The following is a 17,034-nucleotide window of genomic DNA, read 5'->3' on the forward strand; positions in this document are numbered from 1 at the left end:
ATTTGCTTATTATTCTTCCCTGCTGGTGGCATTAGCTTATGCTCTGTCTTTGGTAGCAACACACACATCTTGTTCGTGGAGTTTAAAATCAGGGCCTCTGAGAGCAGATGTGGGTAAAGGGCCTGATGTCCTTTGAGCCACTGGCGTCCTTGAGAGGCCGCAGCTGGCCTCCTGGCTCCTCTGCCTTCAGTTGTGAAGGGCTCAGCAGCTGGGCTGCCTGAAGTTAGCAGACTGGGGGCCACTGGAGGAGGCTGGCAGCGGCTGGGCAGCCTTTTCTGCGCTGGTCCCTCAGTGCGGAGTCTTCTGTCCCTGGCTGCTGGGATGCTAGTGCTAACGTTACTTGATTTCCAGATATTTCTTCTTTGTCCAGCCCTGTAGTTAAGTTTCACTAAGTACTACTGTACTACTGGGAAACTGACTGCATTACTACTACTACTAATAACAATAACGACGGCTAATAACGGCTGACACTTATTGGCTGTTTACAATGTACATATGCATTACCTCACTTGATCCTCACTAGAACCTGGAGGTTCTACCTCTGATGGAGGTTGTGCTATTATCCCCTTCATGGATGGGGAAACTGAAGCTTAGGTGTAGTGATCCCTTGCTCTAATCGTGAAGCTGAGAAATGGCGGCCTGACTCCAGGGGGCCTGCCCCTGACCATTAGGCAACACTGCCTGCCTGCTCACTGGTGTTCCTGCCTTGTCATTTTACACTGGATGCAGTTGGCTTAAACTTAATTCCACAGATTCACACTGTGTTAGATGTCATAGATATTTCTAATGCAAAGGCAAAATTCCTAGCTGCATGGAACAACCTCAAAATCTCAATGACTTAAAAATATCCAACCTTTATTTCTCACATATGCTGCATGTCTCTTGCAGGTCAGCTGGGGTCTCTGCTCACCAGTCATTCAAGGAACCGGCCTGACAAGGCAGCCACCACCTCCAGCCCTGAAGGTCTCCCAGGATCAGGGAAGAAAGAGACACGGAGTGCTCGCTCCAGCAGTTCAACACTTAACCCAGGAGGGTCACATATCGCTTCCACTCCCTGTGCATTGTCCACGACAAGTTCATGGTCCCACCGCCCACGGAGGGACCTGGCAGTGTGTCCACTATGATGACCACACATGGAGACTAAGACAAGACCCATTGCCACACGAGGCAGAATGGGGCGGATGGTAAGCTGTGTGCCACCGTTAAAGGGGAGGGAAATAATTTCCATTTGTGGGCTCAGGAAATGCTTTGTGGATGAAGGATGGACTTTTTGAGATGAGTGAGACTGCAGTAGGCAAAGATTGGGTGTAGGGTGGGATGAAAACCTAGACTGAAGGAAGACTGAGAGCAGGGGCTCAGGGTGGGCAAGAAGCCCGCCACTGAGGGAATAATACAGCACAGGGTTCCCGCGGGTGCATAGGAAGGACGAGGTGGGAGGCTGGACTGAGTCCGCATGGAGAAATCTGTTGTCAGTTGGGTGGCCTGTGGAAGGTCCTGGAGGCGGCGGCTGGGACATGACCAAACCTGTGCTGTGGCTAGTTTCTTGGGACAGCGGCACAGAGGGACTTGAACTTACGACGTCAGGGGCAGGGGCGAGGCTATTGCAGTACCTTAGGTGAGAGAGTAGGGGCCTGGGCCGCGGGGGGCCGATGAGGGGAGGGGTCTGAGACATAAGGTGAACACCCCCAGAACCCTGGAATCGGACTTGTTATGGGGCTAGATAATCAAATGTAATCAGAGGGAGTGGGTGAAGGAAAAAACATGCCCTGATTTCAAGCCTGCATGAGGCTCTTGGATGGATCAACGGCACTTCCCAAGAACCCCGGGGCTGTGTCTAAAGGAAGATCAAGCCAAGTGTTGCTTCCACAGAAGACAGTGAATGTGCTCCTGGTCCCACAGATGCTGATGTGGGCAAGAGCTTCCTGCTAAACCTATTAGATATTTTCTTCTCCCAGGAACATTTGAATTAACTCATAATTTATTTACTAAGTGTGCTGTAGAACTTGTGTGCTAATCCTCATACATTGACACTGACCATGGAAAGTTCTTTTACAATGTGTACTTTCTTAATATAGGGACCCGAAGCTGGTGTGAAAATATGTTTCCTGTCTTTCTTGGACTTAGAAGCACACGTATTTTCCAAAAAAATTTTGAGAGGCATTAAGGAGGTACAGTGTGCGTGTGAGTTTATTCTATATTCATGAACAAGAATTCAATTCAGGAAACCTGAGATAGAGGGAGAGGGTTTTGCAGAGTCAGTACTGTGTTACACACTGATCGCTATCCTGAAGCAAGTCCAAGGTCTAATTAACCCTCCTTAGATGGAACTAAAATCAAAATCCGCCAGAGGCTAAGGTTCTTTTAATTTCAATCCTGTCTTGCACACATCAGAGAAATTCAGCAAATACCTGTGTGGAATCTGCCCTGAACAACAGGCATATCTATAAAGGCTTAGGATCTGCTTTTCAGTGAACGTAAAGCTTTTGTTTTGTAGTAAATCATAGGCATCAGTAAGCACATTTTAATGTTTTTATGTTGTTGTCTTCTAATCCGATCAGGAATTCCAGACAGTTTAGTAAACAGATGAATGCAAAGCCAGGAGTGTATGAGTCAGCGTTTTCTTGGGATTTTTGTGTACTGTGGACAATCATATTGATTCCATATTGAAGAAACAAGTTCTTGGTACCTGAGTCACAGAGACCATAAAAGGTCTTGCTACGTAGAGTATGGACCCTGGACCAGCAGTGCTGGCATGACCTGGGAGCTGATTAGAAATGCAGAATCTCAGGCCATACTTCAGACCTCTTGAAGCAGAACCTGCATTTTAAAAAGATAGGGGATTTTGGTGCACACTGAGGTCTGAGAAACACTGACATAAGGGACCCAACACAGGGAGTAGACTGAAGGAAGTTAAGTGACACGTGACCTGCAAAGAGCCGGAAGCTGGGTCATTTTCAGCGGAAACTCGGGATTTCTCTAAATCCGGGAGCTTTCAGCTGCCTTGCATTATTATTATTCCTTTGCTCTTTTTCCCCTGGAGTTTCATTGACAAAGTTGTTGCTGTTACTTTTCTCCTGGCATATTAGGAGGATGCAATTCTTTTCAGCAGGTTGACAATTTTTTTTCCATGCAGACACATGTAGTCTTCTTAGTTCCCTTGGAGGGTCTTTGAAAGCACAGACCATTTAGTCTTTCTAGACTCGTCTTCTAGACTGGACCTTTCTGATCTTCCATTAGAATCCTTCTATTTCAAAGTGATTGAATATTGTCCAGCCGCCTAGCACCTCTCAGCCTTTTGACACTCATGCCCCATTTTGAAAACTGTAAAGATTCCATGTCATACTATTCAGTGAAAAAAGCAAAGTCCAAAAGAGTGTTTATAGTATGCTACCCTTTGTGTAAGAAGGGGATATAAGAAAATAGGTGTCTGATCACTTGTGCAAAAGAAATACAGAGAGGATAAATCAGAAACCAAGGTTGTTGGCTACCTACGGGGAGGCAGGTGGGAAGGGTGGAGAGAAGAGGAAAATGGGAGAGGGTGGGCAGGAGGAAGAGGGAGCCATCCTTCTCTGAGAACATCTTATGTAACCAACTCTTCCTCTTAGACCATAGTAATGCTTCACATATCCCCCCAGTAAATAAATAAATAGATAATTCAAAGCAACCAGGACGTGGATGGGGAGACCCAAAATGGGATACAAAGACTAACAAATGAATGAACTCTATTGCAACCAGACTGGGTACTGCGAGGCTAAGGACAAAAAGAACTGTGTATAAACACTGTTTCTTATAGGAGTATGGGTTAGCAGGTCTGGAACTACTTTATGTATATAGTGGAATTGAACAAATAAGTAAATATATCATAGATAAATGAGAGCTGGGTTCTCACTGTTGGAGAAGGATGTTACAAATAAGAAGAGGAACCAGTATAAAATGACCCCTGGGGGCTTCCCTGGTGGCGCAGTGGTTGGGAATCTGCCTGCCGATGCAGGGGACATGGGTTCGTGCCCTGGTCCGGGAAGATCCCACATGCCGCGGAGCGGCTAGGTCCGTGAGCCATGGCCGCTGAGCCTGCGCGTCCGGAGCCTGTGCTCCGCAACGGGAGAGGCCACAGCAGTGAGAGGCCCGCATACCGCAAAAAAAAAAAAAAAAATGACCCCTGGGGTATTAGTTTGGAATCATAGGTATCAGTATAAATCCATGGTTTTTAATATATATACAGAGAGAGAGAAAGAAAAAGATATGAGGGGCTAAAAGCAATACCACCTCAGTAATGATGAGCACACCTACAACCCAGTATCAGGGTCTCTACACACCACTCTCCAATAAAAGGTTTCAGGGCTTTTGAAGAAGTGGCTGATTCTCAGCCAGGGCATGGAAAACACCAGATGAGCCTGGAACATCTTGAGTGCCAGAAAATAGGAAAATGCTCCAATAAAACCATGAGAGTCTGTTAAAGAAAATCACAGGAACTATGAAGGAGCCGAAAGCTGAAACAATCTGAGCAACAGAATAAATAACGATAGAATTGAATTCTAACCTAGAATAAAATTAATGTACATAAATGAAATAAATATCCACATTAATATAATAAGGGAACCATAAAACACATAAATAATTATGGTAAAATACACATAAAGTTTACTACCTTAACCACTTTTAAGTGTACAGTTTTGTGGCATTAAGTACATTGGCACTGTTGTAAAGCCAACACCACCTTCCATCTCCAGACCTCTTTTCATCTTGCAAAACTGAAACACTGCACCTGTTAAACAATAACTCCCCATTCTCCTCTGGCAACCACCATTCTGCTTTCTGCCTCTATGGATTTGACTACTCTGACCTCATATAATTCGAATCACACAGTATTTGTCCTTTTGTGACGGGCTTATTTCACTTAACATGTCCTCCGGGTTCATCCATGTTGTAGCACGTGCTAGAAATTCCTTCCTTTTTAAAGGATGAATAATATTCTGTTGTGTGTATTTACTCCATTTTGTTTATCTGTGGACATGGGTTGCCTCTATCCCTTGGCTACTGTGAATAAAGCTGCTGAGAACGTGTGAGATCCTGATTTTATATTTACAGATTCTTCACTAAATTATCAGGTGTTTACAATATCTCCGGGAAACCGGGATCATTATTGCTTTCTTGTTTTCCAGACGAGCAGGCAAAGTTTTGTGGTTACTGCGCGGCAGAGCGGGGTCTTGAATGCAGGTTTTCCAAATCAACAGTTCTTGAATTCTGGCTCCATTGATTAGACATGGGAGACCACGTATATCTTTCCTTTGCTTTTACTAGGGAAAGGAATATTGACTAGAAGAAGCTCCTCCCAGGGACTTCACTGGATAATGGAGAGAGGGACACCCTCCCTAGATTTCCAAAATAATGGGGGTACCTCTACCCTGGGTTTCCAAAACAATCTGAAACATGTTCAGGGGTCCAGAGTGAATATGGCTCTTCTTCCTATGAACTCTTCTTTCCTATTCTGGAAGCCTCTGAGGCCTGGGGTGACAAGGTGAGGAGGGGATTTATCCCCCAAACCCCCAATGATGGGGGATGCTCCACGATTCCCAGTCAGTCCCCCTAGATGTCCTCCTTCCGTAGAGATCAGGGAATCTGTCGCCCACAGGACCCTGGCTGGATGGGGGGTAGTAAAAGGAAGACCTGGGCTGGGGGGTGCAGTGGAGACAGCTCTGGCTTCTGTGGTACCTGGTACCAGAGCCACCCGCTGTGCCTGGCCCACAAGAAAAGCTGTCTCCAGCCCTGCTGAAAAGCACCAAGACATTAACTGCCTGTAATTTTGACATGTCAGATACTTAATAAGGAACAAATTAGCACTTGGGTCTTTTTTTTTTTCTGAGGCAATCCAATTCCTACGCCAGGCACCAACTTCTATATTTCAAAATGCATTTTTGAAGGTTAATTAGAGAAGCAGCAGAGATAGTGTTTTCCAAGAGGGATTTTTCTGCTTCCTTCCAGGTCTGTGGATGGCAGAAAAAATAACTTTCAGACACTGTAAATTGAGTATGTGAAGCTGTGAGAATAAACCCATCTCATTAGTCATCGTGTCAATTACAGTATCTAAGGAACAATTTTGTAGCAATAGCATATTTATTTGATGTTTCGAAAGCTACCTGGACCCACTGTTAGGATGGAATTTGCTCTTAATGCTTCAAGTACCTCTTTAATACAATGGCACTCCATAAAAATTGAGTGTGTTCCTACTGTAATTAAATGGCCCTCGTCATTTTTGCATTTATGATATAAACTATAATGGCTGTAAAATCCCACAATTAACTTTCCTTGCGCCAACATTTCATACTTGAGAAATTCTCATTACAAATTTCATTACTGATTCACTTATCTGTAATTTGTCCTATGTAACCTAAAGAATATTAACAAATTTAGAGTCACTTTTGCTCTATTAAAAACTAAATATAAAAGCCTCTCACCTAGCAAGCCAATCTTGATATCACAAAGGGCCCCGAAATGGCTGAAGTACGGTAGCGAGGATGGGAAGGGGAAGAGACCACATGATTGGGAAGAGTGGGGTGAATGTGGAAGGACATAAACGGGGTGTCATTAAGCTCACCCACCTTCTCAGCGAGAAGCAAAACACCCTTGACCAAGTCCCAGGGGAACAGAGCACAGCACACATGGGGAAATGGTGGGGAAGGGACATGAAGGACTGGAGTTTCATATCCAGGGCCTGGGAATCCTCTCCTCTTCTGGCTCAGTCTCTGTCTCTGGTGCTCCTTTCTCTCTTGGAGGCCGGGTTGGCCAGAGCAACTCCTGCAGGGTTGTAACCAGCTCTATGGCTGAGTTGTTTTGGTAGAAAGTCTATCGAAGAAACTTTGTTGTTAGGAAATGGAAAAAGGGTTCAACAGGGGAGGAAAAGATGACTGGGAAGGTCCCCTTGAAATGCTACTTGCATTTCATTTTCTGTCTCCCAGGGCACAGATTGGCTTCCGGTGAGATTTGGAGAAACTTTCTACCTCCTCTATCCCCTACACACCTCCCTGTCCACCTTTTAAGGCAGAAACAAATCTACACCCACCTTAGAGTGAAGTGAAAGTTGACTGACCTGGTGTCAGGAGACTGGAATTCTAATCCTCATTCTGTCACCTCCTTGCTGGGCGACAGGGACAAGCTTTGTGACCTGTCTGGGAAAGGAATCGGTTTCACCAGAATGAGCACTGAGATCCCCCAAGGACAGTTCATTTCCTAGTAGATCAACCCCAGAGCTTCTCTTCCTCCAACAAATGGGTGACATGGAGGCCAGAAGTCCTGGGTTTCCATAACACTGATCTCCACCAGGAGCAACCTGCGTAAATATTTCCCCCCAATAACATCCTGTCTCAGCATTTTGCTGCCTTCCATAACTGCATTCATTTTATTCTAATTTGTAATTAACTTTTACAAAATTAAATTGGAGATAGAAAATTACTGTCCCGACCTAAATAATCCTGCTGCTGGATGTGACAGTGTTAACACAATCAACAGTACGATTCATAAATGAAAGAAATGTTGTCATACTTATTACTTCTGTGTGCTCCATCTTTTATAGAATATTACAGTGTAAATTGAAATTTTATATGATTTAATAAACCTCAAAAAGATATTATGGCCAAGTAACCACATCACTGTAACAAATTGTCCTCCTACCTCATTACAGAGCTTTCTCCTCACGCGGGGCTCACAGCCTCATTATCAGAGCGGAGTCTTTGACAACCCAGAGCCCATTAAAAACACCTTGAAGAAAGGGTACCCCGCACTGCGGAGCTTCAAAATCTATAGCAGACTGGCATCCTTGGCGACAGGGTTATAAAATGAGGAAACGGTTCCTTTCGTTTTTCATCCTAGGAATCAAGCAACAACCGTGTGATCTGGCCCCGTCAGCCGGTCCCTCAACTCCCCTAGGTGACCCAGGCCAGGTTCCGCATGGACACAGACACTGCTGTCAAACAATCCAATGGCAGCAGAGGAGGGGTTTATTACTCTCCAAATCCTTAGCTGGTTTTATAGGGTTACTACTTTAGATTTAAAGTTTCTTTGTTTTCGGAGCACCAGAGCTCCCTTATGCTGCTGATTGTGATTTTTCACAGGTCTCTGCCTCACCCAGGAATTCATTAGGGCGGTAGCAGAAGGCACCGTGGGCAGAATGGACCGGCAGTGCCATTCCAGTCCCAGTGCCCGGTCTCTCCTGTTGGTGTCCATGCCTCCGCCACACGCCCCTGTTTTCCAACTTGGCATGAGGGAGCTGGGCATGCAAGCGCTCTGATCATATGCAGTGGTTTTCTCGGAGCCTGGTGTGATTTCTGTAACTTCCAGCCATGTGTGGGACACACGTGCACTGGAGTATTTAATGACTTGTTTTACTGCTCCCCGCCGCCATCAATATTTATCTATATTAACTGAAGAAAGGCATTACTCGAAATGGCGTTTCACACCTCTGAGCATTATACAGTAATTCTAAAGATGTAAGTTGTACCAAATTCTATGGGCAAACACAGAGATACAGTGTGAATGGAAATAACCCAACTCTAGGTTTTTAAACTTGAATTGTCGGCAGCAATCTGGAAAACCAAAGGCAAAATTATTTGAGTTGCTAGAGGTGAGAATGACTGAGTAAAAAGCAATGGAAGCGATGTTTTCTCTGCTTGGTTTTTCTTGAATTAACAAGAACACCTTGCAAGTGTATGTAATAGAGAAGAAAAGTGCAGACAAGGCAATGAGACGATGCAGAAGAGAATGATGTTTCTTTCTGCCTTTAATCTTTCAGGCAAACAAGCCTGGAATTCTCCCTTCCCTATTTCCCCTTATGCGCCTCTGCCTGGGTCAGTTTCTCACTCTCCATTTCCCCCTGCCAGAGAGTCTTCTCTGACCCCATCTGATGCAGACATTTCCTGGTTTGCGTCTCTTCAATGCACTCGTCGAAAGAATATCTCACTTACACGATGGTTTATTCCCTTGCTTCCTGCTTGCCTCCCCACTAGCGTTTAAGCTTCTCGAAGGCACAGATGAGCCAGGCTGACTCACCTTTCTGCCCCCAGGAAGGAGCACAAGTACGTGGTGGGTGTGGAGGCCACCTTCCATTTGCAGAGTGTTATCCACCCTAGGAGATCACAGGATTGAAGCACAGTGGGCATTTCTACTATCTGACCACAGCATTTGGAACCAAAGGCTTAAAAAGGATCATTTAAACATCTCATGCTTGAGCTTTCCTCAAACACCAGCATTTACAAGGGTCAAAGGATGTGGGAGACCAGTCGGGCCGCCAAACTTTCACCTTCCAGAGGAGAGAACATAGGCTGAGAATGATTAAGAGGCTCATCTAAAGGTGTGTGGCCCTTTGCAGTGGCAGAAGCAGCTCCAGAACCTGGGCTTCCGGCACCTTCTGGTTCTGGCTCTTTCTAGATATAGTACTCTGTCTCCAAAGTGAAGCTTTCCAGCCAACGGCTTCTAGAATGTCTTGACTTTCACATTCTGGTCTGAAATGTACTTCCTATAATTCTCCCATCTTCAGAAATTATGTTTATGGGACATCTGGACAAGAAAATTAGTCCTCAGTTCATAATAGATGAGGTTTACATTTTTAATAACGGAATTCGAACTTCACAGAAACTTTATAACTGTACTATTAAGCCCGACACACTTAGGTTTTAAATTAACCCAAGACTACTCACCCAGCAACTTTACACACTTTGGAAGAATCACCAGACTTAGAAATAGTGAACAGAAGGACACATGTTCGGGGGAGTCTGATTCCCGGTCTTTCTGAAGTTGTAACGGCCTGCTGTTATTTGGTGGACTCCATAAAATAGGACTGACACATTACATATTTTCTTTTAAAAAAAAAGTAAAGTGGAATTAATTTATTTTCATTTTAGAGCTTGGAAGCACTCCTTGAATTAACCAGAGATGCCCTGGAGGATGAACGGCAAGGCTGAGAATCACTGAATTAAGAAGCTGAAAATCGGTAGGTAAGACCTTGTGTATATCCATCTACATTCAGACATGACTCTTAACATGACTTATAAAGTGATTTATGTTCCTTAAATAAATAGACAGGCATAGATTTAAAAGAGGTCAAGAAAAAAAAAGCTGTTCAGAAAACACTGGGGCATCCTGCTGTTTTCAGAAGACAAGGGGAGATATAGGTCTAATTTCATGCCATCCTAGGCCCCAGCACCCGTGCTAAATAAAATTGTCTACTAAAATAAAATATCCTTTCTCTCAGTTCCATCTGCTTATCAACAGTTCTGAATAAAATTAATTTTCTATTTATTTGCTAAAATTATGATGTGCTATTTGCTTATCTATCTTTGCTAGGTAAAGAAAAGCATGGTTCACAATATGGGGCAGAATCTTGAAAAAGAGGAAATATGTAAAGCTTTCTTTCAACATCAGATCAATATCTCATTTTCTTAGTGATTAATTCAAAATGAGCATGCAGCTCTTAACGTTTTAACTGATGTACATCTCAATCTTTTATTTACTCTCTATACCTCCTAAGCAGGATCATTTTAATGTCAGTTGATCATCTTATTGATATTCCCCGTGTGAGGTTGGTGGACCCTGCACAGATGGAGAAACAGTTTTAGGTATCTCAAAATCAAGGTACAGAAATATTTTCTTCATTCTTTCAGGCTAACAAGCACTGACAGGCATTCAAAGCATCAAACTGTCAACACTGGGACTTCTACTGTCGTCTGCATCATAATCTGTTTCTTAGTAACACTTGGTCTGAGCGGCAGTAATAGAATTAATTATACTTCATTTTGCTGCCTTTAACAGTATTGACTAAATTTAAGAACAAATTAGAAATGCTTATCAAGCTTGAAGAAAATAATCCATCAGTGGCACAATTTAAATTCTCTGCAGTTCTCTTATTAATCAAAGTAACACTTACTATCCTATCTCCACTTCCCATTAACAGTCATTAAGCCCTGCTGCTGATTGAAGCAATTTCTTTAGGTATCTCAACCTCATTTTTAAGAGAACCTTCTTTAATGGAAAACAATATCATATAAACGCGGCAACTTAGGAGGAAGAAGTTTCTTCAACGGTGTTCTGACCTTGATATTTCTCAATGGTGTAAGTTCAAAAAGTACACAACTGCGAGCTTGGGAACTTCAAGAGTGGATGGGCTGCCTTTGCCTCAGCATCTGAAGGAGGCATGAAGCCAACAAGCAAGGCATAGACTTGGGTTAAACATCTTGCCAGCCCTTCCAAGCTACTGGGGCCCCCGGGTTATTCTTTCACTCAGAGGGTCAGATGCATCTCAGAAACAGGGAACACACTGAGAAGTGTTAACCGGGAATACCTTGGTCTTGACTTGTGGCTCTGAGCAGGCACACGGCAAGACGTCTGGAGTCGGAAGACATGGCCTGGAGGCAGTACTCAACCCTACTAACCCGTGGCATCCTGGGCAAGTTGTCTATTCTTTCTGTTTCCATTTTTCCTTTGAAATAGAAATAATACTATCATCTGCTAGACTTACTTTTCCCAACTGTTGTAGAAAGCACACGAGAAAAGGTATGTGAACGTCCTCTGCAATTGTTAAACCCTCTGCAAATGTGAACTATTCGAGTCATAGAGGTCACGGATGGTGTATCGTTCAACACTATCCCCAGGTCCTTGCCGGACGCTGATCCGTAGTAGGTGCCCAATTAAGCACTGAATTCATACTAAAGAAGCCTTATTTCTAAAAATGAGAATAAGGGAATCCACATGATTAAAGTGAAACAATGGTCTTTTAAAAAACACCTGTGCTACGTGTGGAGTGGAAGGGGCCATGGGTGCACAAAACACAACTCTAGGGCACTGGGTGAAAACAGTGCATTCCTAGAATCAGGGGAATTTGGAGGGCAATGTCTTTGGGGCTAACAAGAGTTCTGTGATCAGTATGATTGAGGAAATAGTGATCTTAAGAGGAAAAAACCCAGAGGATGTTGGTGATTGGTGAGGTAAGGCAACACCCACATGCCAGTTTGGTGGTGCCAGGAAAGACGCTACTGCTGGGACAACTTCCTCACCAAGTACCCCCTGCCTTCCGCCCCTTGAGATTCAATTTCAGTGTCACTGACAGCAGCAGTTAAACAGTCAAGTCACCAAGTTGAATGCGAAGGAATCACATATCAAGGTAGGGGATGGACTTGGGCATTAATCTCTAGGACAGCATGTTATCCACCAGTGTACAGTGTCAGGGCATCTAGTGTTCTAGACTCTCACCTCCTCCTCTGCATAATTGCTTGGAAACCAGTATTTCCTTCTGGTTATTCATTGTAATTCACCAAAATCCCAATATTTATAAAAGCCAAATACAACATGGCACTGGTAAAACACTCAGTATTCATCCGGTTCCATCTTATGGATGAGGAAACTTGCTCAGAGAGGTCCAGTGGCTTGCCTGAGGTCACCCAGCTGGGCATGGGTGGCCAACTGAGAAGTGACCTCACTCTTTTAGGCAGCCTTCTGAGATCTGTTGTGAAGCCCTTCACTCTCTTCCAGAGAAGGCTGTGTACCTATGAAGAAGGCCCAAAGAGCCCTCTCAGGAAGGACTTCTGCACATGCCTGTCCCTTTTTTTTTTTTTTTTTTTTTTTGTGGTACGCGGGCCTCACTGTTGTGACCTCTCCCGTTGCAGAGCACAGGCTCCGGACGCGCAGGCTCAGCGGCCATGGCTCACGGGCCCAGCCGCTCCGCGGCATGTGGGATCTTCCCAGACCGGGGCACGAACCCGTGTCCCCTGCATCGGCAGGCGGACTTTCAACCACTGCGCCATCAGGGAAGCCTCCCTTCTTATTTTTATGCTTTAAGCATGGAACCCTTTTGCTTTGGGTTGGCTCAAAGATAAGGGTTTCAGAGATTGGACAGGTGAGATAGATCCATTATTTTCCTTTAATGGTCAAAGTCCTGGGAGAGATCAATCAAGACCTGGATCTGAATTTGCTTGGCCAGCATAGACGTGAAGACGCTTTTCAATAGGCTGCTGGGCCTGAGGAATAAAGACAATCAAATAAACAATGAAGAGGTGGAACCACCTCAGATTCCGATGACCAGTGATGTTTCCAGCTGCAAAGCATGCCCTGCTCTTGGGATGTTCCCAGAGGCCAAAGTTCAGCAGGGAGTGAATTTTCTTTCCTTGAAGAGATGAAGGGCACCATCCACCACTTAATTTCTGATAAGACATTAAATGCATGATTCTCATCTTTAAGAAATGAAACACTGAGCTGAATTTTGCATCAATGGAATACCTACTCCTGTTAAAGCACTTATAAAGGAAAACATCTACAAAATGTCCCATTAGGCTGATAAATTTATAACACTATGAAAAGTATGCCAGCAGTTTCAAAGCCGACTAGAACATTGTGTTTAAAGAGTATGAACGGATTTGAGTTTAGCAATATTTCATTAACACGAACAAGTTTAGCCATCACATCCTTCCCAATATTTCCCACATTTACTTTCAACTAGGCATCTGTACGCCATGACAGAATGTGGACATCATCTTAAAAAATCAGTTGTAAAATGAATGCTATTAAATGGACTTTCACAGCATGAAGACATGGAAATATATTCTCATCTTGATGTGTGGGGCTGTACAGACATAAATGCCATTAGCATTAATGGTAATTATGTGTGGAAATCCCCATGCTCCGGAGGAGACTATGCCCCTTAGTTTGCAAATACAATAACGGGCTCATTTTTGAGACTAGAAACAGCTGAGACTGTCTTCCCCCCCCTCTCACTGGAAGAGAGATCCAGAGCGGCTTAGAGCGTAAAATTTGATCATCCGCTTTCCCAAAACATGCGGTTCAAGCACTTTAAAACCCTTTTACCTCGGAAAAGCTGAAGATGTAGAAAAAAGTCTCAAACTGCAATCTGAGTACTCCAGTAATTTATGCCAGGTCATTCATAGTTTCCTGTCACCTGCTAGGGTGGGTACATTGCAGGAGATGTACACTCTCATAGCCACCTTGTTTTATTATGGTCTGATAAGTAGCAAGAATAATATTTTTCAGTCAACCCAGAAAAGGCTGTTTAGCTACAATGAAAATTTGCAGAAAGTAAGCAAATTTAGCATCCTGCTCACCAAAGCCAATATATTCTAATCTTATTAAAGCACGCAGGTAGATGACAGTGCCAGGGAAAAGGTTCAAGTCTTCTGTTTTTAATTCTTAAATTAATAAGGCGGTGTGACCCAGTGCTTGGTTAGGCCTTACCTTAATCAGTAGGAAAACAAAAAGTCCTCTTTGCCAAAAAGCCAGAAGACATGACCACAGCCGGCCGCCGGCTTTATAACTTGACAAACACTTCATCAGGGGAAGACGGGGCAAGGAGACACGTGTAATTAAAATATACTAAAAAAACAAGCCATTGTGGCTTTCAATTACAATGGAACTAAGAAGCAACTATATTATTTCTACAAACTATTTTCACTTAGCACAGTTCAGATGGAATTATTGCCATGACCTTTTAAAAATGTGAAAGAGTGAATCAATACCCTTTCAGAGGCAAGATTGCAGGAGCAGAATTGGCCGTGCTGTAATAGTGTGTATTTCTGCATCAGAAGGCAGTTGAAACCTAATTATCGTCAATCACATACAAGGTAGCTCGCCATCCTGATGAGCCGGGGCGGGCAGCAGCATGCCCGGGAGGGTCTGTGCATGTGAGTCTTCGTGGAGGACGAGCACGTGTGGTGAAGGGGTCGGGGGATCTCGGAAGCCCTGGGCCGGCAGGCTAAGGCTTACAGGTGAGTTATAGGGACTGTCACTCATTTACAATAACTAACACTGGCCTGTCAGAAACAGCCACCTGTAAATGATGTATGAATGGCTGGCAGCCTGCCATCCCCCAATAGACCTTGCAGCCAAGAACCACGTTTTATTGTCGAGGTCATTGGAATGCTTACTTGGATACATGCCATATACTATTAAAAAATAACAAACAGCCAATCAGCAACATTTCTTAAGGCTCAAGGGCAAAATAGCCAACCTTCCTTTAGAAAATAGAAAACGAACATCCAAGATCCATTTTAGCAGGGAATTTTTAAAATTACTTTTCCCTAGATATAATGAAGCAACTGCTCTGGAGAAGCCTGAGGCTGGGGATACAATGTCAGATGGAGAGAATACATATGGATATTCACTTTTCCTAAGCTCTTTTATCCATGATACCAGCAAAACAAAAACAAAAACAAAAACAAACTCCTCCTCATCAACAAGAGCGACAGCCCCAATTGCTAGACTACGTGCTAAGTTCCCAGGCTATGAAAGCCACAGAAACCAGTTAGCGAGGCAAGGAAATAAGGACCGCAGGTTTGATTTTTCTATTCAATTCCATCCTTTTGGAATCCGCCTGAGACACTAAGATAATCTTATATACTATGACACTTTTTGGGGGGGTTCGATCCATCTTTTTTATATACCATCAGAAGGCTATATCACGTTTTTAATTTTATTCAATAGCCTAAATGTGAGCAGAAGTTGCAACATTATTTCAACACAAGAAACACAACATTATTAAATGTTGCGGATATTAAGCCATGAAGAAGTGTTTGCCAACCCCTTGTAACTTTTCTTTAAAGCCAAAAAAGTCTATTCTGTAGCCGTACACTTTCAAATACCATCCCATCTAGCTTGGGGTTGAAAAATCTCTGTGAGAATCATCCCGCACAGTCCTGCTTCACCAGCTTCGCTTGCTGCCACGGAAGTGAAGGATTCGACACATTTGTTAACATTATATTGTAATTGGACAATCTTTTGTTCAATGCTCTTAATGTTCCCAGAATAAAAACATTAAAAATGCACTTTAAAAAACTGGGAATACTCATTTCACACAAGCAATAGTTTTTAATTTGGAAAAAGAGTCTAATTGAAATTACATTTGTTACGCAGAGACTACCAGTAATTATCTTGGCTTCAAATATGCAAACACAAAGATTCCTTTGGAACTGATGACTCTTTTCAGAAGTGGCTACTGGTTGAGTTCGGTGATCTGCGGACTGGCCTGTGAAGCAGGTGGTCCCAGGGGTACTGGACGGCCTTCCAGAGCCGCTGTGGTAGCACATGTGCCAATTTAGCCAAGAGATTCCTGCCCCGGCAGTAAGTCACAGTGCTGGTCCCAATCATACCACTTCAACCACAGAGTTCTTGAACTGGGCAAACCCTCTTCCCACAAAGCAGTGACACACCATCGTTTTAGCCTCTGGTCTCCTAATATGATCATCAAAAATGAGAGAACCCAGACACACATGATGAAACTAAAAAGGGAAGTTGGAATCCTGCCCCAGCTATGACTTCAGGAGTTTGGTAAAGGAGACCACCATTGCCAAAAGCAGTGACTTACAGGAAAGGAGGGACTCTCACAGGATGCCTTAACTCACTTTTGGGGGCTCAAAACAGCATGCAAGAACCTCTCTCTTAAATAGCTCATGGCCAGAGACAACGTTACCACCTCCTCTGGATGATATATCATGTTATTGCAAGTTATGTGACTTTGGTAACTACTATACAGTAACCACTCCAAGTCCTCTGAGCAGGAAGCTTCTCAACATACTGATTTCGAATGTCCCACAAGTGCTATAAAGTGATTGTCGTTGACCATTGTCTTGTTTTAATGTCCCCTGAATAATAATAAATTTAATGCTAAAAAAAAATTGTCATTCAGGAACATAGTTCCTGTAAACTACCAAATGATGTAAAAAAATAATAAATTTCCTCCCTGGCAACTTAATTTGTAGATAACTGAGGTTATGTTTAGATAGGAGTCTTACATGGAATTTGGACTCTATGTGACTTTAATATCATTAAGGGAATATTCTATTGGTTACAATAGCTCAGTAAAGTAACTGGTTTGCATGTGGTTCTATCAATCTATTTCTGTAACACTGTACACTAGTTTTCCCCCTAGAGTACTCCTTGTAATGCTGAGAAAGTGTCAGAAATAATGACTGTCTACCTATATCTGCAATAAAACGTAGAGCATGGATATTATAGTTGTAAGTATCAAAGATTTATTTCATGACT

General features: G+C 43.4%; 1 protein-coding gene across 1 annotated transcript in view; it reads left to right on the top strand.

Moving 5' to 3' along the window:
- LOC109548554 (uncharacterized) overlaps positions 1–17,034 on the top strand; it is a 267,207-nt gene that overhangs the window by 215,343 nt on the left and 34,830 nt on the right. Inside the window, exons 21-22 of the mRNA XM_073809761.1 lie at positions 889–1,184; positions 9,894–9,982. The gene's annotated coding sequence lies outside the window, so the exon portion shown is untranslated. The remainder of the gene's footprint in view (positions 1–888; positions 1,185–9,893; positions 9,983–17,034) is intronic.

This window comes from Tursiops truncatus, chromosome 9 (genome assembly GCF_011762595.2).
Source record: "Tursiops truncatus isolate mTurTru1 chromosome 9, mTurTru1.mat.Y, whole genome shotgun sequence".
In the NCBI taxonomy this organism is placed as follows: domain Eukaryota; kingdom Metazoa; phylum Chordata; class Mammalia; order Artiodactyla; family Delphinidae; genus Tursiops; species Tursiops truncatus.